The sequence below is a fragment of the Tursiops truncatus genome, chromosome 1 (assembly GCF_011762595.2).
Source record: "Tursiops truncatus isolate mTurTru1 chromosome 1, mTurTru1.mat.Y, whole genome shotgun sequence".
Lineage (NCBI taxonomy): Eukaryota > Metazoa > Chordata > Mammalia > Artiodactyla > Delphinidae > Tursiops > Tursiops truncatus.
Window position 1 is genome coordinate 42407603 of NC_047034.1, and position 25791 is coordinate 42433393.

General features: G+C 42.2%; 1 protein-coding gene across 4 annotated transcripts in view; it reads right to left on the reverse strand.

Moving 5' to 3' along the window:
* PTPN14 (protein tyrosine phosphatase non-receptor type 14) overlaps positions 1–25704 on the reverse strand; it is a 170176-nt gene extending 144472 nt beyond the window's left edge. The window contains exons 1-2 of one of the 4 annotated variants that reach the window (XM_019952666.3): positions 25262–25684; positions 24400–24489 (exon numbers count right to left, since the gene is read on the reverse strand). The gene's annotated coding sequence lies outside the window, so the exon portion shown is untranslated. Of the gene's footprint in view, positions 1–24399; positions 24490–25261 lie in introns of all 4 variants that reach the window. The other 3 variants (XM_019952668.3, XM_019952673.3, XM_019952667.3) reach the window with 3 other exon arrangements.
* Between the last annotated feature and the right edge of the window lie 87 nt (positions 25705–25791).

The window sequence follows — 25791 nt, forward strand, 5'->3', positions numbered from 1 at the left end:
CAGCTGGGTCCAAGTGGGAGAAAATAAGGAAGGGATTACCGTTGTCTGTTATCTGCTCTACCTCTAAAGACCACAGCTATGCATTCTATTTTTTTTTAACATCTTTATTGGAGTATAATTGCTTACAATGGTGCGTTAGTTTCTGCTTTATAACAAAGTGAATCAGTTATACATATACATATGTTCCCATATCTCCTCCCTCTTGCATCTCCCTCCCACCCTCCCTATCCCACCCCTCTAGGTGGTCACAAAGCACCAAGCTGATCTCCCTGTGCGACATGCACTCTATTTTAAGTTAGAGTCAACTATACTGACACAAAATAGAGGAAAAATTAAAAAGCAAAACTACATTCAAATCACAAAATAAAATAAATGGTAACCTGATGAATATGTCCTAAGAACGCCTGCCCTACGTTCTGTTTTATATTCCAGAAATGTTTGTTGTAAACTATTCCACCTTTAATTATTTAAAAAAAAAAAAGAAAGAAAGAACAAAAAAAACCCTCCCTCCAGAAGCAAGTGGGAAGCATGTTCCTAGAGCAGCATCAACTGCACTCCTGTATCAAGTTTTCACCATTCTAGTGCAATTATCTGATTCTGAGCGTGTTCCCCACCCCTACCCCAACTGGGAGCACCTCACTCATTTTCATAGTCCCTGTACCATACCCACAATACAGTCAGTTCTCAATAATGTTTGCCGGTCCATAATAAACTGAAGTAACTGCCTAATATTCATTAATATTTTCCAAAGTCAGTTTGCAAAAAGAAATGTCCAAATAATAACAAAATTTTTTTTTTTTTTTTTTTTTTTTTGCGGTATGCGGGCCTCTCACTGTTGTGGCCTCTCCCGTTGCGGAGCACAGGCTCTGCACACGCAGGCTCAGCGGCCATGGCTCACGGGCCCAGCCGCTCCGCGGCATGTGGGATCTTCCCGGACCGGGGCACGAACCCGCGTCCCCTGCATCGGCAGGAGGATTCTCAACCACTGCACCACCAGGGAAGCCCAATAATAACAAAATCTTATTCCCAATACTAAAGCACTCTTATTTGTCTAATAGGCTAACACTAAATTATTCTTATTTATTCATTAAATCTATCCTGCCTAGATTTCTGCTGGGTGAGAGAAATTAGACAATTGCTTGTCTAAAGCGTTTTTTTAGTAGCATATAAAATGAAAGTTCTTTCACATTAATCTGGACTTTTAATATTCACAGAGATTTTAACCCTCCTACCCCATGAAATCTTTGAGGTATAAAAAAGCAGAGCTGTCAGGTCTGAATTACAGCCCTGCCCATCATTTGGTGGCTCTGTCACGATAAGATGCAATGATAAGATGAACAGGATCACGCACTAAAGACAAGAAGGAAATGTGTATCGACCCCAGAGCTTACTATGTGAAAATGTTAGGGACTGCTTATCTAGAGGCACGGCCACTTCCCTAATTTTATTCTCTACAGGCTACATCTAAACAAAAATTTTAAAATAAGGTAACAATAAAAATGACAAAACTTAGAAGGTATTCGAATGCTTTTGCTTTAAACCAGACTATAATAAGCAATGAAATCAAGTCATCAACTCCAGCACCACAGAAAACACAGAATACCCTGGGAACAAGGGAAGACAGGTTTGGAACAGAGAAGGCTAAAAAATATTGCAAATTTTTAGCAAAACAGAATTCAAGTACTTCAGGATGTCTGGAACTTAAAAGCAAAATGTCAAGTAGTTCAGCAGCAGGTGCGAACAGAATGGATATAATTACATTCTTCATCAAATCCACCCATGACCACTGCACCAGAGATTCTGATGGCCGTCATTCCACGGTGGAAACAAGAGCAGGCTAAGTGCAATCTAAAGCCCCCTTCCAGTCTCCACTTTTACTGTTCTCCATGCCTCATATACTTTCCTCCATCACTTTGACTTGTTGAGTTTATTGGGATCAGTCTTGTGATTAAGGGCCTTGTAAATAAATACAAAACATTTCACCAGTTCACTCGAATGTTTTACTGCCTGACCTCCTGAGTGGAGGTTACACATGGAGCCCATGAAAAGAATGTCATAAGCATTCTTTTCTACCCACCTGGACTAAATGGTTATTTACCCCAGGCTAGTATCTCCTTAAAGGGGCTAAAATGCCTTCTTTGCTTTATGTAACACAAGGGGAAAATAAAACAGATTCACAATGGCTGCCAGGTCCACATACCATTTCACAGAAGGAATTTTAGGGAAAGAGAGTCATTTGTTTTCCTAAGTAGAGAATAAAATTTATCTCTGCAAGTGACAGTCTAAAACAAAAAGCAGCGAAATGCAATTTTTAAGAAAAAAAGTTTCATTGAAAAGGCATGAATCAGTGCAAGGTCCGTGGCACACATGGCATGTTAATAGTGTAAATAAAAAGACCTCTCGTATAAACGCATACACATGTATGTTGTTTCCATGAAGTATTTGATAATCCCTTAGTTAGTGGCAACAAGGACTTTTTAGCTACCCACTCCAGCCCAGGTACAGAACTTTCTGAAAAAAACAACAAATCCAATTAAAAGAGCAGATCCCTGCCAAGTGAGGAAAATACATTATGAGTACAAAACTGATGATAGTATAAATAAATAGAAACAAGAGCAAAAAGAGTTTAATAAGAAATTTATTAAAAGAGGCAAAATAAGCCATGGGGGAAAATATGGGCAACACTGATCCCCCAGTTGTTTGACAAAGGCACCTAAAACCCTGTTTCATGAGATTTTCGTTTTGTTTTGTTTATATTTAATTTGCAAGAAAACATAAATCAGAAAACTTCTTAGATCATTTTTTTCACAAGTATGCAAGATTTCATATCAGTATTGTAGCAACTGAAAGATTCAAAAATAGCTATAATTTAATATGGGATGGCCAATGGTGGGGAGGTGATACAATCACTGCTAAGACAAGCTTTAGATTAAACAAGCATCTTCTTTTCAAAAAGGGTAACTTGCAAAATGACGACCAACAGTTAGCTACTTCAACAAACACCAATAATTTCCTATGCTCAGAAAAGGAACAAGCAGGATACAAACATCCATCCAGACCAGAAGAATGAAACCAAGAATGCATATGCAATGCATGCTTTATATCAGATTCTGAAACAAACTCACTTTCCTAATTACATTTGGCTTAAACCAGCATAAAAAAAAAAAAAGAAGAAAATTGCTAACATTCCTTGAGTCTAAACCAAATGGTGTGAAATGGAGAAGGCTGCCTAGAAGTGCAGTGAGCAAACTCCAGGCTATTTTCAATAAAGGACATAGAGAGCATAAATGAAGAGCACCAGAAGGGAAAAATATAGCAAGAAAGCTGTAAAAACTTTACTTGTAAACAAAAGATAACCAGTTGTGAAAATAAATGCCATGGTGTTTTTAATGATTTAACATGCAACTTCATGTTTACTAGTTAATAATTGTCAGTGATATCAATTACATTTAAAATGCTGGCAAGATAAGACAGGAAAAAGCAGCAGCCACTAGACCTATTAAGAAGCAGGGAGGACTTCCCTGGTGGCACAGTGGTGGCAGAGTCCGCCTGCCGACGCAGGGGACACGGGTTCGTGCCCCAGTCTGGGAGGATCCCACATGCCGCGGAGCGGCTGGGCCCGTGAACCATGGCCGCTGAGCCTGCGCGTCCGGAGCCTGTGCTCCACAATCCACAACGGGAGAGGCCCGCATACCGCAAAACAAACAAAAAAAAAGAAGCAGGGAAATACCAATATAAGATTTTTTTTTTAATTGCAGTGGTGATCAGGAGCTGATTAAGTACCAAAATAACGATAATTATTCTGACTTGACTCAATCATACTTATGAGGCATCTAAGCATATAGGAGACTAATACACTATTAATCCTTGAGTGATCCTGACATTTTCATAGCACAGGATCTGCAGGGACAGGCATGACCCATCTTTACAGAGGCAATGACCTTGGACCTTGTATCTAAAGGTCAACATAGTCTCTCATAGGAGCGCATCTGCTGCCCCTCTCCTCTCCTATCTTCCCATTTTCCCTATACATCCCTTATTGGTAGTCTTTCCTAACCAAGAATGAACCCAGAGTAATTACTTTAACTGGCTTCATGGATTTGACAACTGGGGGACCTGAGGGCAGTTTCAATGAAGGTGCCCAGAAGAAAGGGACCCCAGGGGTCCAGCAGCATTCCCCAGACAGCTGGCCCCAGGAGCACCAGCCACCACTGCAAAGTCTGGAACCCTTCCTCCTGCTGGGGCTGACCAAGAGCCTCCTGGCTCTGGTTACTGAGCAAAGACCCAGGAATCTCTTTTTTGCACTGAAATAGCATTTAAAAGAGGAGCTTCATTCTATAGTGTGCGACGTAAGAGGAAATGGGCTTTTCTCCAGGTAGCTGAGAACTTACAGCACCAATTAACATCTTTCTGTAGGATAATCAGTTCCTGGTTCCCGGCTAATTGATTTACAAACAAACTTTTGAATCAATCCTTGATAAAGTGGGCTTAGAAGCTGAAACAGGATGCATGTTTCAAAGCAGTAAAAGCGAAAGAATGACAATTTGTATCAATAAACTGTGTGTGTGTGTGTAAAATAAATAAAGACTTTGGTTAAATTAAAATCTAATGAGAGTGGAGAGTAAGCAACATAAGGTATGCTTTTAAAAATATGAAAGGACTCGGGCTTCCCTGGTGGCGCAGTGGTTGAGAGTCCGCCTGCCGATGCAGGGGACACGGGTTCGTGCCACGGTCCGGGAAGATCCCACATGCCGCGGAGCGGCTGGGCCCGTGAGCCATGGCCGCTGAGCCTGCGCATCCGGAGCCTGTGCTCCGCAATGGGAGAGGCCACAACAGTGAGAGGCTCGCGTACCGCAAAAAAAAAAAAAAAAATATGAAAGGACTCAAAATAGAATAGGATCTTTATGTAATAAAGATCGCATATATACTGTGAAATCTATTTTTTCAGACTACCCCTATCCTGCAACTCCTACACGTCAGCTTTGGCTCTCTGTTTGGAAACCACTGACCCACCCCCCAATCTTCTCTTGTCTCTCTTGTCTATCACCTACTGCTTTCTAAAAGAGATTTCCAGCCTAGAGCTTGAAACACCCTGAGTGTCTTAAAGTATGTCAAAATAAATGATGAAATTCTGAAAACAAATCAATGTAATAAGTGTATGCTATAAAGAAATCTGCCCTGGAGGGCATCAGGAAACCTAAAACCCTGGGATAGGATCTTGCAATTCCCAAAAGGATACAAATCACAGCTCAGGAGATGCCAAAGAGGCACATATGTATTAATAACATACAGCAACTCACACTTGAAAGACCTACACAGTAACAATAACCAGCACTAAATCTCTGAGATCTGGAATTCTTTTGCACAATACAAAGATACTTCTGCTAAATTCTACTCATTCTCTTACCCCAGTGATTTCCAAGCTTTGATAGGGCAACACTTAACACTATCTAAAATGACCTCAACGACCAGGGTGAAACTCTGAAAATACATCCAAACAAAATCAGTGTTAATTTAAATGAATGCAATAATAAGTATATATACAACATACAGGATAGCCCCCGGGAAGCATCAGAGGTAAATGCCACAGATTCATTCAAATAAAATTAACTATCACTGCAAAAAAGTTTAATACTTAAATATGCTAGTTAAATCTTTTCCTAGACAAAAATAAACCAGGCAATTAGCAGTTTCTTCTGAGAAGAGTAACAGCTCTGAGGTTTCCTTCTTTGCTCTGACCACAAACTCAACCACAGAGCTGAAACAAAAAATTTTCCAGAACTATTGAATTTTCGAAGGAGTGTAAAAGCTAGAAACCTGAGACCAACTAGGCCAACTCACTCATGATGAAGACAAGGAAACTGAGTCATGAGTGGCTAAGTAAGTTCCTAAAACCAAAATATTAGTGGCAGAAGTAAGCCTCAGGTTTCTGAAATGCCACAGGAGTGCACTTTCCACTAGACCACATGGGTGATGATGGGGGATGGCTGGAGAGTTCACCAAAATTCAAAATGGACTTGGCCCATTACACATCTGCCCAGAGTAGTTTCGTCTTACATGGTCTAAGGGACTCTCATGTAACAAGCTAGAGTCACTTCATAATGGTGCTGCCTTTTTAATGGGTAATGGATTTTTAGATATATGTGTAATCAAAGTGATTAAAATCAAGCTGCAGATAAAGTGTACACATACTAACAGTAACTCAAATACCAAGCAAAGAAGTCTATTTGGTTTTCTAGGTAAAACAGTAATCCACGGAAAAATATCATTTTAATGTATTCAATCACCAGTAAAATATGCACTATAAGGAAACTACCTTTAGAATCTGTTCAGTAACAACTCATGGTAGGTACCCAGACACCAGAAAGATACATATTATTTGAGAGAGACAGAGCTAACCTTAGGAGAAAAGCAATTCTTCGAGCATAGCTCCCAAGAACAAAATACAGCAATGAAAGTTTCCCAAGATCTCAACCCAGCAATGACTGGCCCAGACACAGCAGAGAAGGGGCATTTTGATTGGCAAGACATTTGAAAATCTAGGGGGTTTTGTTTGTTTGTTTGTTTTTATTTTAAGCCTGGGATGTGTGGAAGAAATGATAAATGAAAGAAGGGAGCCGGAGGGCAGAACAGAAAATCAGAAGAAAAGAAAGTAATGAAGTGGTAAAGAGAGCAGGCGATAAAAGCCAGAAAAGGCAAAATGGTGTCTATTATCCAAGAGGGCAGCAGGAAAGCCCCCTGCCTTCAAGGCGGGTAAAGTCCTAGTCAAGACATAAGACTCTGACCAGATGTTCCAGGATATCTGAGATTTCTGTGTGGGTGCCAACAGAGGCTTCTATCTACATATCAGGTCTGGTCTTTTGCTTTGCCTGTTAAGGAACTTGATTTTGAGTTCAACCAGAAGTGACCAATGTCAACTGAGAAATTATACTGAGAAGCCAAATTGTCAAAGGAACTCTGCTCACTCTCAACCCAAAAGGACTAATGTCTGGGCAAATCAGTTTAGTACTCAAAAATTCTAAATAAAGAGAAATAGATCACTCTACCTATTGTTACAAATCAAGCATAGCCTGTTACATGCATTGATACTTCTGCTGCCTGTTCAGGGTGTCCCTTAAACATTAACTACATTTTTAATTCTTCTTTTTTAGCATTCCCTTTCATCAACCAAAAACTCCTATCAGCATAACAATATTTCCTTCTAGCAGGTACATCCAAGATTCTGAATAGTCAAGTAGTTTAAAAATGGACTGGATTTCACAGTAGCACAGAAATGCATGCTGAGATACACCTAACCAACCACAATCAAACAAATAGAAAAATCTAGAAGGTAGTTGGGGAACATAGTTAAGCAGGGTCTGAGGTCTTTGGGACAAAAGCTGTCTGGTGGTTTTAAAATTTTTTTCTCTTCATTGCTTCCCCCACCCGGCCCGCAGAAAAATCTGTAAAAACATTTAAAAAGTCAATATACACATAAAGATGAATGGTTACAGGATTGCAAATGCTAACAGTGATAAGCACTTCCTTCTAAAGCTCAATTAATCAAAATTTATTGAGTGCCTCAGTTATTCCAATGATGGTATAAAAGACCTTCATATCAAGTCAACAATATCCTAATAATACGTATTTAATATTAATCTATATCACAATGACTTAACATGAGCCTTATAAATTATAAAATCTGGCAGCAGGTAAACTGGCCCATCCCTGGAGGAGTGGTTTTGCCAACGAAGAATATAAAAATGTATACAGTATTTTCTGTGATGCGTTAATTGTTCTCCTGGGAATTCAACCCAAAGGAATAATCTGAAAGAAGAAAGACACTACACATACAAAGATGTTAATGGCATTTTATTTATAGTAACAAAAACCCTGGAAATAACCCAAATAATCAATAAACGGAAATTGCTATGGAATGGAAATTCAATGAATTAAATACACACCCGTTAAATTTATACAGACATTAAGATGGTACATGGACTTCCCTGGTGGCACAGTGGTTAAGAATCTGCCTGCCAAGGCAGGGGACATGGGTTCGATCCCTGGTCCAGGAAGATCCTACATGCCACGGTGCAACTAAGCCCATGTGCCACAACTGCTGAAGCCCGTGCACCTAGAGCCAGGGCTCCGCAGCAAGAGAAGCCACCACAATAAGAAGGCTGCACGCAGCAATGAAGACCCAACGCAGCCAAAAATAAATAAATTTTAAAAAAAAGCAACGAAGACCCAATACAGCCAATAAATAAATAAACAAATAAATAAATAAAAATTTGGGGCTTCCCTGGTGGTGCAGTGGTTAAGAATCTGCCTGCCAATGCAGGGGACACGGGTTTGAGCCCTGGTCCGGGAACATCCCATGTGCTGCGGAGCAACTAAGCCCGTGCACCACAACTACTGAGCCTGCGCCCTAGAGCCCGCGAGCCACAACTACTGAGCCCACGTGACACAACTACTGAAGCCCGCACGCCTAAAGCCCACGCTCCGCAACAAGAGAAGCCACCGCAGTGAGAAGGCCGCGCACCGCAACAAAGAGTAGCCCCCGCTGGCCGCAACTAGAGAAAGCCCGCGTGCAGCAACGAAGACCCAACGCAGCCATAAATAAATAAATAAATAAATTTATATATTAAAAAAAAACTATTAGCAGCTTAAGAAAACATTTACAATGAGCATGACAACCTTTGAGAAAAGTTCAGTAGTAACTTTCTGCTTGTAAATTCAACCTAGATATGTAACCATTCAATATAAGACAAGCATCCTATTTTACTGCACTGATTTTTAAAAGCTTCTGTTCTGTATTTACTGGGTTTCTTCTATATTAACATAAAGCATCCTCATTCTCACTTACTTTGAGCCTCAGAATCCCAATTTTCCCAAAAGATTTAGTTACAAAATCAAAACTTCATAAAGCAACGGGTCCTCACCTCATCTTCAAAGAAATTTGCAATGAATTCCAAGAAGACTTACACTAAATGAACTTAAACTGAAATAGGAAACCATCTCAGGAACAAAAACCCAAAGACTTCCAAGGCAAATCTATTCCAATTCATTATTTCCTCAACACTAATCTGAGTCCTACTATTCACAATATTAATACTCTAAATACACTTTTAACATTCTGCAGTCAGCACCTACTACTGTTCAAATAAACTCTGGTTCACACACTGATGTCTGGTTCACGTGTCAACTTGTTTCCCACTGAGTTGTAGTATTTCTTACAAGCTTTACCAGGCTGCCTCTAAAATGGATTTCTCAGTTCTGAGGATTTTTGACTTTCCTCCACTAAATGAGGTGGGAGGCATCTGCACTCCACTGGTAGTTGCAAAATCCAACCTATCATTCCCAAATTCCAGCACACCACTTCCCATCCACACACACACACACACACACACACACACACACACACACACACACACGCCTGCTTATTCTGCCTATGGACTCTGGATTGAGTGGCCTGAGGATTTCTCTTATCTGCCCTGCAAGTCTTATTGCCTTTGTTGTGAGGTCTCAGATCCTTACATGAGGAAATATAACCAAGGACATTGATGGGCATGTCTAGATACTACTATTTCTAAGCAGAAACCAAAGACAAGTGTAGCAGCAGGCAACATGACACTTGTAAAGTAAGCCAAGTGAGAGGATACAGTTGGTAATAAAAAGTTTTAGTTTACACTTTGAGGGGGGAAAACTGTAGGAAAGACTGGTTCTTAAGTTTCAATTGGTATTTTCTGCTATATAAACCATAATGCCATAGAGGAATCTGAACACCGTGGAATTAAAGCCGTCCGATGTTAGGCAACAGAACTATAAACAAATCTCCTCTCCTAAGACTTTGAAATATGCAGCAAAATTCAGCAATTTGAGTAGGTTCAGCCTTTTACCGAGTTCCACAGTAATAATTACTACGATTTGCTTTGGATAAAAGTTATAAAACCTCAAATCAAGTGTATGTTTTCTTTTTATTTTTTTTTTTACTGTTTTAATGTAAGGATAAAGATGTGTTTAAGAAACAGTGTACTGAGAAGAACATGGGACCAAGAAAAAAAAGATGACAAAAATGAGTATTTCTTTATAATGATTTTCAGAAACCAGGACAGGAAATTATAAGTGGCCCTAGTTTTATTTGATTTAATAGAAAAAATAACAATACAATTTGTTCTAAAAGTTTTTGTTTTAAAATACCATCTTGAATAATTACAAAAATTAAGCTATAAGCAATGATGAAAACTGTATACTTAAACGTTGGTGATGGCATTATAAACTGACAGCCTTTGTAGAGAGCAATCTGGCCATATGTAACAAGATCTACAAGCAATTCATGCCCTCTTACCCAGACGGCCTACTTTGGAAACTGTATCCCAAGAAAATACTCTGCAAATAAATGTAATTTGTTCAACAATGTTGACTGCAATGCTACTTATAATTGTTAAAGTTGGAAACAATCCAAATACCAAACCATAAGGGAAGAGTTAAGTCAATGATGGTATAAAAGATGAGATTATTGATCCCAACTCTTTGCTCCCCTCCTCCCCTCCTGTAATATATCCCATCCATGTCCCTGTGACTTGCCTGAGAATCCTGCAAGGTGAGTATAGGTCCCCAACTCACTGGTTTTTGGCTTGGCTATGTGATAGACTTGGCCAATGGGATGTGAGCAGACAGCGTATTTGCCACCTCCATGCAGCAGCCTTTTGTTGTTTTTTTTTTGGCCACGCTGTGAGGCATGTGGGATCTTAGTTCTCTGACAGGGATCAAACCCGTGCCCCCTGCAGTGGAAGCGCGGAGTCTGGACCGCCATGGAAGTCCCCACGCAGCAGCTTTAAATGAGATTGCATGCTTCTCACTATATTCCTGCCTCGGCCATGAGAACAGCATGCCCCAGATAGGGGCTGTCCTTTCGCCTGGGTTCCTGAAAGAGAAGACATGTGTGTGGAGCGGCACCAAGCCTGGTCAAGCCACCAAGGGCTGCAGCACACTGCAGCACCCATGTCACATAGACAAGGCATAAATGTTTGTTGTCATAAGCCACTGAGATGCTGGAACCTTTTTTGTGACCATATCAAAAGCTAATACAACAGTCATCAAAATATGGCAAGTTATAGAATCGCTGATATAGGCAGACATATATTTGAAAAAAACTTGTGAAAAAGTAGAAGATAAAACTAATAGGCATTTGCCAAAGACATCTATATAAAATAAAGCAAGCCAACGAGCACCAGAAATTAACTAACTTAGAATGATGTAACAGTTTATAATTTTTTACTTTTTGGCTGCACCACGTGGCTTGCAGGATCTCAGTTCCCTGACCAGGGATTGAACTTGTGCCCCCAACAGTGGAAGCACGGAATCCTAACCACTGGACCACCAGGGAATTCCCTATAATTATTTTTACAAATGAAGTATAGATTTACAAATCTTTAATTCCCTTTTAAATGCTACCTTTATACCAATATATTTTCAGTAATTCTATACAGATCATATTTATAACAGAAGTAATTCTATCCAACACACTGTTTTCTGCATTAAATGATGTACAGATTAGTGTACACTTATGCTAAAAATGAATCTAGTGCAAAAGGTTATTCAGTTTTTGAAGGTATGAATTCAGGGTTCATCAAATTCTTCTGTCAGACTACAAGGAAGGGAAGTGCAAAAAAAAAAAAAAACAGACAAAAGCAAGAGTTATTTGCCAGGAGAATCCACTCTCTAGTCATCAAACACTGTGCGACGGCAAGGTCTGAAAAGACATCACCTATCTGAAAATAAAGTTGTGCTACCTTTGAATTTATCTTTATGACCTGTTTGAAATTCCATTACATTTGTGTGACTCAAGAATCATAAGTGTTCATTATAACAAGCACTCTCATTCACAGAAATTTATCCTAAAATAAATTCAATAATGATTTAAAAAAACTGTTAATGTGAAGATTCTCACAATCATCTTCTGTGGAATAGCAAGAAATATAAATGTATATATTTTCAACAACAAAAAAATAAAGGAATTCACAGTATGTCAATTATATGTAGATATATAAAATATTAATTATTAAGTATAAGAAATACAAAAAGCATGCGTATATGTGAGAGAGTATATAAAACTATAAAAATATGTCTACGTATAAGCAAAGTCTAGAAAAACATGAAAAAAATTTTAAATAGATTTATAAAATAAACTTTTACTAATTTTTTTTAATTGAGGAGAGAGAAAAATCTAATGCTTATATTTACAAAATCTGTACTTGCTATGAAATATTCAACACATCAATGTCTCTCAGTTAAAAGCAAGGTGAAGTATGCTTAAAGTTTCTAAAATCAATTTCTGATAAATATCTTTCTAATTAAGGCAAGATTGGATTAGTCAAGAGGGTGTATTAAGCATAATTTCATCATTTCTTCGTAACTTGAGGTCATCAATTATTGTACTATATTCCCTAAATCAAAGATGATATTTCTGACAGTGCTGGGGAGAAGAGTGTGCGGCCTTCCTAGGCACTGAATGAACAAAAGAACTACTGCTGATTGGTTCTAGGTAATGTTTTCTCTTTTGCCTTTGAAAGGCAGTGATGCAGAGTGGTTACAAGTACACGTTCTGGATTCATGCCCAGATTTGACACTGAGCTCCATCATTCACGTACTCGTATTTGCATGCCAAAGGTGTTACACAGTAAACTAGTATTTACTAATGGACCATCTTGCGCCTCAGCCTTTTTAAGCCCTAGGTTTCTCATCTATAAAATAAGCCAACAAGAGCACTTACTTCACAGAGTTGCTATAAGGATCAAAAAGATAATCCATTTAAAGTGCTTGACAAAGCACTTGCAAATGGTAAGTAGTAAATAAATGCCCGCTAATGGTAGTCTCTCTCTGCTGGTCACCTAAGGCGTCATCAAGCTTGCTTCTTTCCATCGCCAAAAACGATTTCTAATTTCCATCTCTCTCCACTGTTCCCTCAGTCCTCAGGCATCACTCGGGGCATAGGGCTCCCAGGAGTAGTTGGATAACCATCTGGAAGAGTCCTGTCCTAAAGAAATAGAATGTGGACCACAAATGCAAGCCACATAGGTAATTTTAAAATCTCCAGCAGTCACATTTAAAGAGCAAAACAGAACACATGAAATTAATTTTAATACTAGGCTGTATTCAATTCAAGATATCGGAAATATTTTGACATGTAATCAATTTTTTAAAGTACGAGATATTCGACATTCTTTTTTTGTACTAATTCTGCAACATGTGGTGTGTACTTGATACAGCACAGCTCAACTCAAACTAGTCACGTTTCAAATGCCAAATGGTCACATGTGCCTGGTGGCTACCTGATGAGTTGCTTAGTCTTTTAAAGATTAGGACAGCAGAGAAACATCCCCACCTTCGAAAACATCAAAATGCGTTTATTAAACAAACTGATGAATGGATGAAAGGAAAGAAGGAAAGAAAGAAAGAAGGAAGGGAGGAAGAACAGATGTCCCCAACCTGCAGAGACTTCTGGGCCTAAGGTTGTGGTTAAGAACCTGAACTATGGGGCCAGAGAGAATGAGTTCAAATCCACTTCTTCCGCTTCATAGCTGTGAGACATTAGCCAATAACCTCTTTAACTCTCATATTTCTCAAGGATAAACTATAGATAAAAATAATCTCTCTTTCATAAGATTGTTATGAGTTGAAAGGCTGTAGAGAAAAAGAGTTTTCCATACCGAAAGCTCTGCTTTGTAAAAGGTCAGAAATGAGAGTGGGAAAAATTGATGGAGGAAATGCTGAGCTAATAATTAGCTAGAGATAATAAAGAGGTCATGGAAGAGAAAAACTGGTCATGTGATAGTCATAGAGTCTTTGTTAAATGCCCAGTTGCACAAAACAACTGCCACAGTGGCAGCTATTAATAAAATAATTGCACTGACATTTCTAAAGCCCTCAATGGTTTATACCTCCTTAGCCTGACTGCTTTCTTTGGGCAGTATGATAAGTAAGGGGGTGGGAGGAGGGTGGCGCTGATCACCAGAATTTGGAGAATCAAGATTTTTCTGTAGTGTATATATTAATCACAGCTTCTGGCCCCAATCAGACGGATTACTGAAGATATATGGCTCTTTCTTTGAAGGATGTAGTGCCTCAAATCCAACCTGAACATTACTCTTCCCTGTATTATAAACACATAAAATTAGACTAAATGTTTACTGTTCCTAAAACTTTCCCTGAAGGTTGGTGTTGTGAATAAATTCCTGATATTTTGTTTTAAACTTGCTCTTGTTCTGTGCTTGTCCCCCCAAAAATTCAATTAATAAAAAGTATAAAGTTAGTCTGGTCTGCTAATGAAGACTTTAAATGCTGACTCGTATTAATAATCCAAGTCACTCTACTCTCTAATTTAGATGTTGAGTTTCTTAAAGACAACAAACAAGTCTTCTCTATTCCAGGGACCTTCTCAACTGAGATGCTTTTTCTAGAAGGTATTTCATATAATATTCATGTGCCTTGAGATTACATGTGTTTCATAAAATCGATTTTTTTGAAAGGTCCTAACTAAAATAAATCCAGATTCAACACATTTTTGTTTACTGCAAGACTTCTTGGAGTTTTTAACACGCTCATGTACACAGATTTCAAACCGCTATGCTCAGCCATTATTACCATTCTAGCAGTCTACAGATGAGAAAAATTAATAATGAATTGAGAGAAGCAAACAACAGGGAGATAGTCTATAATTATCGCATGGAAATAGACATCTTTACAGACCTTTGCACTGAGTTTCTGGCCCGATGGGCTGTGCACTGTGCATTTCTCCCTTTTATCATCCCTGATACATATACAGTAATTAACCTATCAGAGTCCTCCAGATGAAGGCAATTTATTATAAAGGAAGGGAGTGAGGGAGGGAGGAGAAAGGGAGGAGAAAGGATTGGAGTAGGGAGAAAGAGAGGAGGAAGGAAATTTATCTGAATAATGTAGTAAAGTGTAAACACCACTTCATATTCACAGGCCAAGCTTAAATGCCTAAACACGTGCACGAGGATGAAGCGACATGAAACACACACTTGTACCAAAACTAGCCCTTGGAAAATAGGCCTCATTTTGAAAACAACCAAACAGCTGCTCGGCAGAAACACAGCACAAATCATCCTTCCCAGCCTTTATTTTTAGATGCCTGGTAAGAAAAACAATAATTTGCTAAAGAATATAATTAAAACCGGTAGGTGTCACTTCATTATTTTGGAGTTTTAATTCATTTCACATCAGTCACACTTTTTTCCCCCTCATAAATCACATAATTATATAATATTCCATAACAAATTCCTTGCCTTTGAATAAAAGAATTTATATGATCTTTTTAAAACGTACAGATTTTAAAACAGAACAATGCACCCAAAATGACAGTATAACCCACAGGTTCAGACACAGGGGGTCTAAAAGTCAGCCCCCTTTTTCAAATGATAATTTGGAGACTTGCGTATGTCTAAAAAAACATGTGTACCTTCGTCATGTAAAGCACAGTTTACAAAATGTCTAATGGAAAAGAATATGCTTAATAGATTATAGGATTTCATTGGCAGAAACGAATGCTAATTGCCTGCCGGAGTCTTTAATGAAACCTAATTGCTGGCTTGAGCTGTCACCACTGACCCTGGTAACAGACCAGTACACCCTTCAAAAACCTAATACAGCATAATCCTCCTTCATTACAGTTATTATAGCTCTGCAGTGGGACACGTCTGCCACAAAAATACGTCTGCCACAAAAATGCTGCCTCTCCTCTACAAGGATGTGTCACTTCTCCATCCCAGAGCAAGTAGCGTTGATGGCATAAGTCACCCTTACAACAAGTGGTACCACCTCAGAGCGCAGATCTACTTCAAAACCTAGACTCACACATCCCTTGGACACTGCTACAGAGACCATCAACATACTCCATGGTCACGGGGGGAAAGGACTAAAAAATAAGAACAAACCAAAACAATTACACCATCACCCATCACCATAAGGTAAATGGGAAAAGCAGAAGAAATAATTTCTAAAACTAATCATGGGTTTGAATTAGGACATCCATGTGTAAATCAATTCAATCTATAGTCTACATTTCCGATATTGAGCCCACAAGATACTCCCCCTTCAATTTGAAGTTTTTTCAGACACGCTCTTTTTAAAAAAATTACTTCAATTAAAAACATTAATCTTACATCTATGACTCAACAATTTTGAGCATTTATTGAACTTCTACTCTGCAGCAGGTGCCAAGAACCCAAAGACAGATAAATCACAAAACATGTCCCCGAAGAGCTCACAGCTTTGGGGAGATATGAACAAACAGCTATAATCCAACGGGATGCTTATCAGTAAAGAATGGGGAGAGGACCAAAGGAAGGCAGATCAGGGGACAATGAACTCTCCCAAATGATAAAAAGGGAATGTCAGACAAAACATCTAGAAGATGTAAAACTCATACTAGACATTAAGGAACAGAGGAAATTATGATGTGACCAGATGGGAAAAGGAATTCAAGGGAAGAATAACAGTAACAGCATGAGTCAAATCCACAATGTTTCAACCATGAGAAATGTTGCCGGCCCAGGCTAGAAGTTAGGTTAGGTGGGAAAAAGAGCTATGCATGCAGAGCCCTGAATGCTCCGCTAAGAAGTCTGCATTTGACTGTGGGCAGTCTCATGTAGTATTAAAATGAAATATTTTAGACATACAGGAGAATATAGTAAACATACGTGTCCCCGCCACCCAGCTTAGGAAATAAAACAATACGACATCTCTCCTCACCTCTGCCACCACCCATCCCCTGTATTTGGTGTTTATTATCTTCTTGGCATTTCTTTACCAAGTTGACCCTTGAACAACATGGTGTGAACTACATGGGTCCACTTATACTTGAATTTTTTTTTTTATAGTAAGTAACTACCAAACTACTTGACCCGTGGTTTGTTGAATCTGTGGATGTGGAACCACGGATATTGGAGGGGGAGGGAGCACAACTATAAGTTACATAAGAATTTTCAACTGTGTGTAGGGTTGGCGCCCCTAACCCACATGTTGTTCAAGGGTCAACTGTACTTTTACGACAGACATATGTGTCTCTAAACAATATAAAGTGGCCAGAAAGATTTCAAGCAAGAGACTGAAAATATCAGACGTGTTTAAAACAAGACTCTGCAGTGTAGGGGGTGGACTGGTCTCTGCACTGGCAGCGGCAGGACAGGTGACAAAGAGATGTCGAGATAACTGTCTTTGCTGAAGGACTGTCACGATGGAGAGAGGAAGGGCAACCTCAGCCTCGGAGTGCATTCCTGGGGCAAGCAGGAGGCAGACCCCAATGAACAGTTACAGGTGACCAGCCACAGAAGAGAAGCAACAGGCTGGGACAGTCTGTGCTGGGAATGAGGAGGGACGTGGAGAGGAGTGAGGCGGGTGGCAGCTACTGGGCAGCTGGCAGGCTAATGACAGGGATGAGGCAGGTTAACCAGGACACAAGGCACAAAGAGGTAAATGCCAAGACAAAGCGGCAGAGGGGCCTGGCCAGGGGGTGAGATCGGGAAGGCTGCCCAGAGGAGCAGTACTTAAGGTGGACCTTGAGGATGCTTTTGACAGGTTAGGATGGCTGAGCACCAAGATCCCTGCCCACAGGTGACACGTTATTGGGCCTGTTCAGGAAACAGCTGCAGCTTGGCAGAACCCTGGGGAATAGTGGGACATAAATCTGCAGAAATCAGAGGACCATGTGGGGATCACTTGTGCAGAACCTTAAAGATCAATCTGAAGTATATATAGTGTATACACATAATTCATAACAAACTCACTTTCATGACCATGAAATCTTCCTTAGTCCCTTTTACTTGAGAACTGAAATAAGGACCAGAGCCCATCTCGTGATTTGGGTGATAACGTCAGTGACATCATTGCTGCTTATTACATGGTTCTGTACGCAGAACAGGCCGTCCTGGTTAAGGATAGGTTGGTATCCACTGTGACACGGTGTCATGAAGGGTCTCTTTCCTTTTCATTTTGAAAACTAGTAACCCAGAGGTTGAATAATGAGTGATTTGCCTTTGCTCTTTAACATAAGGGACAAAAGAAAATAATGCATAGAAAGGAAATTAAGCATATTCTAGTCAATAGTACATCTAAACTTGTGAAAACAATTTTGTTTTATGCCTTAACCCCCAAGTATTCCAACTTATTAATCTTTTTGTGATATTTACACTCCCTTGATCTGCAAGGTTTCCTAGGTTTGAAAAATGAGGAAGAAGATTACCATGTTTTTGAAAGTATACGAGTAAAACAAAACAACAATAAGAACCAGAGTATCAGTGACTTGATAAAATAACTCAGGGAGGGGCTTCCCTGGTGGCGCAGTGGTTGAGTCCGCCTGCTGATGCAGGGGACACGGGTTCGTGCCCTGGTCCGGGAAGATCCCACATGCCGCGGAGCGGCTGGGCCCCTGAGCCATGGCCGCTGAGCCTGAGCGTCCGGAGCCTGTGCTCCGCAACAGGAGAGGCCACAACAGTGAGAGGCCCACGTACCGCAAAAAAAAAAAAAGCTCAGGGATGTGATTCATCTCCTCAGATGAACAAATAAGATGTGTATCATAAACAGCACTGATATCTGTTTAACTTAAAATCACTTACAGTCATTAATATGATATAATCTTCCCAGAGCACCACACCTCCTATTAAAGAATAAATAATAAATTCCACACCAAACTCGGCTCTAAACCTTCAGGTCAGTATTTCAGAAATGCATTCATTCGTTGATTCTTTAAACACTTAAAAAAAAAAGTCAACTCCCTTTCATTCTCTGCAAAACGGCAATAATAATAGTACCTACTTCACAGGGCTGTTGAAAGACATAATAAAATCATCGAAAGTGCTGAGAGCACTGGGAGAGAGTCCGCACCAGTAAAGGTAAGCCGTGGCTATTTCTAGCCAACCTCCATACAGGGTAGAGATTCTGAACCAAGTAAAACGTGAATCCTGCCAGGAGAAGCTTAAAACTCAGTAGGGGAAACAGGGAGGTAAACATATATAATATGGTGAGACAGAACTTACCGACAGAGCTAAGTGCAAAGCGCTCCGGAGCTATAAAGAAAGGAATGCCTAACTGGTCATGGGAAGGCGTGTTAGGGAAGAAGTTTTAGCTGAAGGCACAGGGACTAAGCAGGTGGCAAAGGGGAAGAGGTCGCTCAGGGTCGGAATGTAAGGAACAAAGGAGAGGGGATTACACATCACCAAATCTTAGGGCCCTAGAACAGAGAGAGAGAGAGAGAGAGAGAGAGAGAGAGAACAGCAGATGGGAATGGGAAGGTACTCAGAATAAAGAAGCTTTATCATACAGGTAATAAGAAGCAAAATAAGAATTTAAATACCATAAAAGATTTGTGTTTTAAAAAACTCTTTGAAAGAGTAGATGAAGAATATATGAAAGACAGCCTTTGAAACTCTCGAACAATCTGAAGAGGCAGCGGGGATGGAGGGAAAGGAACAAATTAAGGATATTTTAGAGACACAGACTCAGAGGATCTAGGGACTGACTGGGTCTGTTATTGGGGTTTGAGGGTCAGGGTTGGGGGGTGCTCACAAAGAGTGACAGGTTGAAGAGAACTCCAACTGCCTGGCTTCGGCAGCTAACTCAGCTGATGTCACTAAGACAGGACATAGAGAAGCAGCAGATTTTGTGGCAAGAAACTAATGAGTTCAATCTGAGACAGGTGGAATTGGGCATGTAGATCGGATAACCAGATGGAGAGAAGTACTAGATAAACCGAACTGTTTGGAACCAAGCGGAGGGGTCTGGATGGGAGAAGATAGCCAAGCAAACCCATTAAAATGTAAGCATCTAGGGGGCTTCCCTGGTGGCGCAGTGGTTGAGAGTCCGCCTGCCGATGCAGGGGACATGGGTTTGTGCCCCGGTGCGGGAGGATCCCACATGCCGCGGAGCGGCTGGGCCCGTGAGCCATGGCTGCTGGGCCTGCGCGGCCGGAGCCTGTGCTCCGCAACGGGAGAGACCACAACAGTGAGAGGCCCGCGTACCGCAAAAAAAAAAAAAAAAAATGTAAGCATCTAATTCATGCTCGCCATGGGTCTGGCTAGGGATAAGTGGCCACTAAGTGACTCCCAGCCTCTCCAGAGCTCTAAAGCAACCAGAAACAGAATCATTCAAACCAATACAGAGAAAAACTTAAGTGACTACCACCCCAAGGCTGACTGGGATGGATGGACCAAAATGAGATTCCTTGGCTCAGCGATTACTCAAACTGCAGATGATCAAAGGACCGGGAGTATTAACACCACCTGGGAGTTCCTTAGGAATGCAAATTCTCAGAATCAGAAGCTGGGGTGGTGTGGGGAAGAGCAGCTGTCTGTGGGTAAGGAGCCCTCCAGGTGATTCTGAGGCTCACTAGACTTCGAGATCTATAGCCTTAGCTAATGCCCCAATTACTTGAGGGGAATGGAGTGTGAAAGAGAACTCCCAGGAGACAGGTCTCCAAAGATTTGAGGAAACTAAGTTAGAAAAGGATACACTCTGCACGAAGACAAGCATCAGGAACTTTTGCTAATTTTCAACAGCGAAGCAAAGGAGAGCACGTCAGTGGTCCTCACCGTAAAGCTTTCTAATTGAGGAATATCATTCAGTACTAAAATCTCAAACATTACAAACGTGAAAAGGATGCTCTGCTTCTCAGAGGATGCCACCACCACCAGCGAACCCTTTCTCATTTTCTCACCAGACACCTCCCTGTTGAGCAACATCGAGCATTTATGGGATGGTCGCCTAGGGTTACAGGATCTCTGGATATGCAACAGGCCTCTGGGTCAAGCTAACTGACCAGATTCAGGATGAAACCCTTGAGCTGGGCCTAATGGAGTCCCCTAAGGAACTAAGCTAAACCACCCACATATCAAATCCTACACACAAGATTGATCTAAGCATGGCCACAGTATGTTTTTTCCAGTAGCAAGGACCATAAAGCAAGTCCAACAAAAGCTTGACTGGAGAGTAAAACAAAACCAAGCTGAGGCATATGGAAGCAACAGGAAAAAGGGAAAGGAAATTAAAACAATGTTAATACGCCATTTATAATCCAACTTAGACACATAACCACCCTTATCCCACAAAAAGGTACTTAGTCACTATTACCTTTTACCCTCAGCTACTCTAAATCCTCATCCACAAGCATTGCATCATATCCTTTCATTCAAAATTATAAATAATTCAGAGATTATTTATTTTCATAATTGGTGTGCATGCAATACGTGGCAAAGGCAATGGCTGGTCCTAGCAATGTGATTTCCTCTCCCCTTCCACTGCAAGAATCCCAGCCTGATCTGCATTTTCTTAAACTTTCTCCCTCGACCACTCAAAGGGGTCCTCTCTGACCTGGGACCAGCCTACAATCCCGTATGCACGATCTAGCCAATTCTTGACTGTAACAACCCATTCTGCTTCTAGAACAGCTACTACACACCTGCCTTACTGATGTTTTAGGAGTTGTTCCTTTCTTCTAACATTCCCTCCTGTTGGGAGGTTGATACGAAGATCAATGAGTTAATGTTTGCCAAATACTTTAGGCTTCTCGGATGAAAGGCAACGTTAAAGTTCAAGCGACCTGAAGCTGGCAGGACACGAGAGGCATTGCAGTTGCCTCCTTATACTTGGGCTTCAAAGAAGGAAAGCAAGGCTGCAAAGACACTCATTTGTGTCAATCGGCCAGCTTTTGCACTCTTGCTATAAAGGCAAGCGGATTTATTCTAACATCATTTAATTAACTGGATTTCAACATTAGAAACACAAGGATCCTTGTATTAGCACTGGACCCTCGTTACAGTAAGTAGTATACAGGGAAAAGAATCCTTTTCTCTGCCCTTGTCTACGTGGCTTTCCCTCCCAACTATCCTACTGCCTGGTCCTGCAACGCTCGACCTCCTCATATATGAGAGGCCAGCAGCTGCCAGCCAACACGTGTGCTTTGAGCCAATAGACCAAAAAAAAAAAAAAAGGGGTCAAAGACAAAGCTTTATGTGTATGTTGGCACACATGTGAATTCAGGCTGCTGGGGAAAAAATGACACACACAAAGAGCACATTCATGGCCACATATAACTCCTGGAACATATAAATAGCCATCCTTGACCCAACACCTACTCTGTGAGGGAGGCACTGTTAGCAGAGGGACATACAGCATTACACAGAATTCCCCACAAATATCCTGGCAAGTTAAATACTACTGGCCCCATCTAAGAGATGAAGAAATGGAGACTTGGAAGGGCTGCGAAGTTCGGCCAACATCACACAGCTAAACGATGGCAGAGCTGGAATACAAACCTAGCTATATCTTGAACTCCCAACCCTGGATCCCTGGCACCAGCATACCGATAGCCCGGAAAAGCTGCAAAATGTGCTACACACACCCCTTGGACCATTTAATAAGCCCTCCCCGGGGCTCAGACAGGGGAAGAGAGAATTAAATCAATAAGAGGAGACCACAGAGTCTTATTTTAGACATTAACTTTAACCTCTTCTCTACCAAAACTTGTTTGTTTTCCCTCGTTCTTTTTCAATCAGCACAAGCAGCAATAACTGAATTGACTAAAGAGTTCATCTCATCTCTTTCCCCTGCCTTATGTCTAATGAAGTGCACAGTACTGTTCTGGGGCTTAGAATGAGTTCCAAAAGATGCACAGCATTTGGTGACTAAGTAAAGAAGTTCGAATGCAGGGTCGCAGGTGACAAAGGATAAGAATATGGAACCCAGGTGGGGGACAATGTGCAATCAAAGGGTTTATGTTTGCTTCCCTGGAGCCAAAAATGGAAACCCTTAATAAGGAGGGAAGGCACTGGGAAACCAAAACAATTTTCATAGTTCTCGACTTCTGGCTCTTCCATTCAGGACAAGTAAGAATCCTCCCCGAAATTCTGATTTTCCTCTGAATTCTTTAGGTTCCTCCAAGTGAAAATAGTCAAACTGCTCTTTCCATTACAGCTGTCCGTTCCCCATGGTCCACACAAACCTAAATAACTAAAGCATTAAAATTAACTATGTGTTTAAGCCAATGATGGAGGCTGGGCGGCTACCTGGAATTAGCAAGAAAAAGCTTCCCTTGAGCCATTACTCTCAAGCAGGTCCTACACCTTCAGGAAAACCCTCGTCAAGGGGCTGTTCTTGAGATAAGGCATGGTGTTTGCGGGGAGCTTAGGTAAACACCCGACACTGTAGGAAGTCAATGTTCTCTTCTCACTCTGATGGACTGGCCTGAGGTCACCAGAAGCTGGACTTCTGCCACCTCAGCCAGGACGCAGCCATTATGAATAATAAATACTACAACACCACTTCAGCCCCGAGAAGAGGCACCCTTGAGAGGCAAACCACGTACAGGAGGCTCCCGTACTATAAAAAATTTTCTAGGCAGGATCTGCTGAATCCTGGACGATTAGGCTACGACAATCTCCCAGAAGACATTCAGTTTTTCATAAAGTTTCAGAGGAAGGGAAAGTCATCCTTCCAACTGTGCTGGGGCAGTAATGACTTGGAAAAGTGGAGAATACTACAACAAACACAGTGACACATACGTGAACTCACTCTGCACAGCATGGCCACCCATTCGGATTAGGCAAAAGGGCACCGTGCTGTTCAGCCCCCATTCATTAACCTATCATTCTATAAGGCACAAGCTTTTAAGGCCATCACCAAAAGACAAGGCAACTTTAATACAAGGCTCTGTAAGCTACAGTATTATCACCTATTGCTGTCAGGTGGCTCTTTAAGAGAATCAATACCATTCTAATGAAACCAGGCCTGGGCCAATTAGTGCCAATAAAAATTTAGATGGTCCCACAACCACTGCTTGTTGTAGAAACGGCATCAGGCATGAAGGCGTGTCCAAAAAGAGAGATGTGTGCTCTTCTGGAAGCTACTCGGTTCCTGTAAATGCTTCCACTTTAATTTCTGATATTTAAAAAAAAAAAATGCTACCCTGGCTACACTGGCCATAAATCCCCCTCCAGCCCCCAGCTAGCTACTAGGTATGACCTTTTTGTACTCGTCTTTTGGATGACTCTTACTTTGCACAAGCTCTTTCCTCTGCGCGAAACGCACTCTCCTAATCGGCCCTCCAGGTGAGCAACATCTCAATCCTCTCAGCTCAGCGCACACCTTGCCCCCTCACCTCCCGACCAAGGCTTCTCAGGCCCTCTCATTACGCTCTACTTCTAGATCAGCCTGAGGGTTTCCTCCGGGAGGCTGCAGTTAGATCTTGTTTTAGCATCTTTGTATCCCTTGTTCCTAGCCCAGAGGGGAAACTGCAATACTAGATTCCTTGAATGAATGGGTGAACTAACCCATTTGAAGAAATTCACACATTGGTGGAAATCCTGTAACCCACCAGCAGCCAGCAGTCTAGAGATTCCTCACCTTCACAAAGAGCCTGCAACAGCCAGTCCCTGGACAGACTGAAGACGAAACCCCACAATCTCCTTAAGTTGTAGCTGGGGGTGACGGCAACTAGAGGAAGAGGAGAGGAAAGCGGGACAGGGGCGGCGTTACCTCACTGCTCCCTCCAAAAGGTGGAAAATCCCTTACAAGCATTCAAACCCCAGATGTAGCGGTCATGCCAGGAGAGAGGGGAGACGGTGCATTAACAACACTCTCAGAACTTGTTAATACTCAGAACTTCGAGAGTTTGAGGTGGAGACCTGTTCTGAAATTATGCGGCCACCGGTTTTCCCGATGGGCCGGCCCGACCACCCAAGTAGGGACCAAGAAGCCCTGGGGTTTGGTGGCTAGGCTGGGGCCTAGTACGAGGGCATGCAAACTCCTCTCCCTCTCAGGATTCTGTCTCCTTAGGGAGCAAGAGGAGGGTCGCGGAGAGGGTCCCTCTCCAGCCCGAGAGGCAGCAACGTCTTTGGCTTTCATCCTCCGGCCCGCACCGTCTGGGTATCTCCAGCTGCCCTCACTAGGCCCTCTCTGGATCCCAAAAAGGAGAAGGGAATGGGGAAGAGGGGGCGAGAGTGTGATTTCACCACCAACTCTCCAGACAGCGCTCACCTTCCACCTAACTCCCCAGACAAGCTGTGCGCCGCAGCGGGCGGCTCCCACCGCCACTTAAAACTCCTGCGGCCCGGCCACCTCGCGCCCCCGCTGCCCTGCCAGGCGTCCCGGGCCGCCGATCCCAAGTCGGCGTTGCCAGCGTTTGCCCAAGTCATCGGCAAGGCGCCCGAAGCGCCCAAGAGGCCCCCAACCCCGGGCCCGACTCCCCGCCCCAGACGCCGCTTACCTGCTTACATGGCCCTATCGGTGCCCCGGAGTCCCGCGCGGAAAGGCTGTCCTCCGCGGCGGCGGCAGCGGCGAAGCCCCAATTCCCCCAAAGAATTGATTCCAGTGGCTGGTGGTGGAAGGGCGGAGGGAAGGAGCCGAAGGAGGCGAAAGAGGAGGGAGGTTTCCGCCGCGATCCCGGCGCGAGAGTTGGCGCGGGGGCGCTCGGAGAAGGGGAAAAGCAGAACCACCCTGGCTCGGGTCTGTCCCGCCAGAGGGAGGCTGGGACCGGGAGGATGGGCGAGGTGGGAGGGGAAGGACCGCCAGGGGCCACTGAGTGGCGGCCGCTCCCCGAGGACCAGCGCCGGGAGGGCAGGCGGCGGAGCGAGGAGGAGCGCAGCAACCTGCCCCCGGACTGCGCCCGCCGCGCCCGCCCGGGGGAGAAAAAGTTGGGACGAACTTTCAGGGGCCGGGAGAGCCAGAGCGGCAGGAAATGCGAGCGGCCGAGAGAGGAGGGAGGAAGGGGCCGTGCGAGTGGGAGGGGACGGAGCA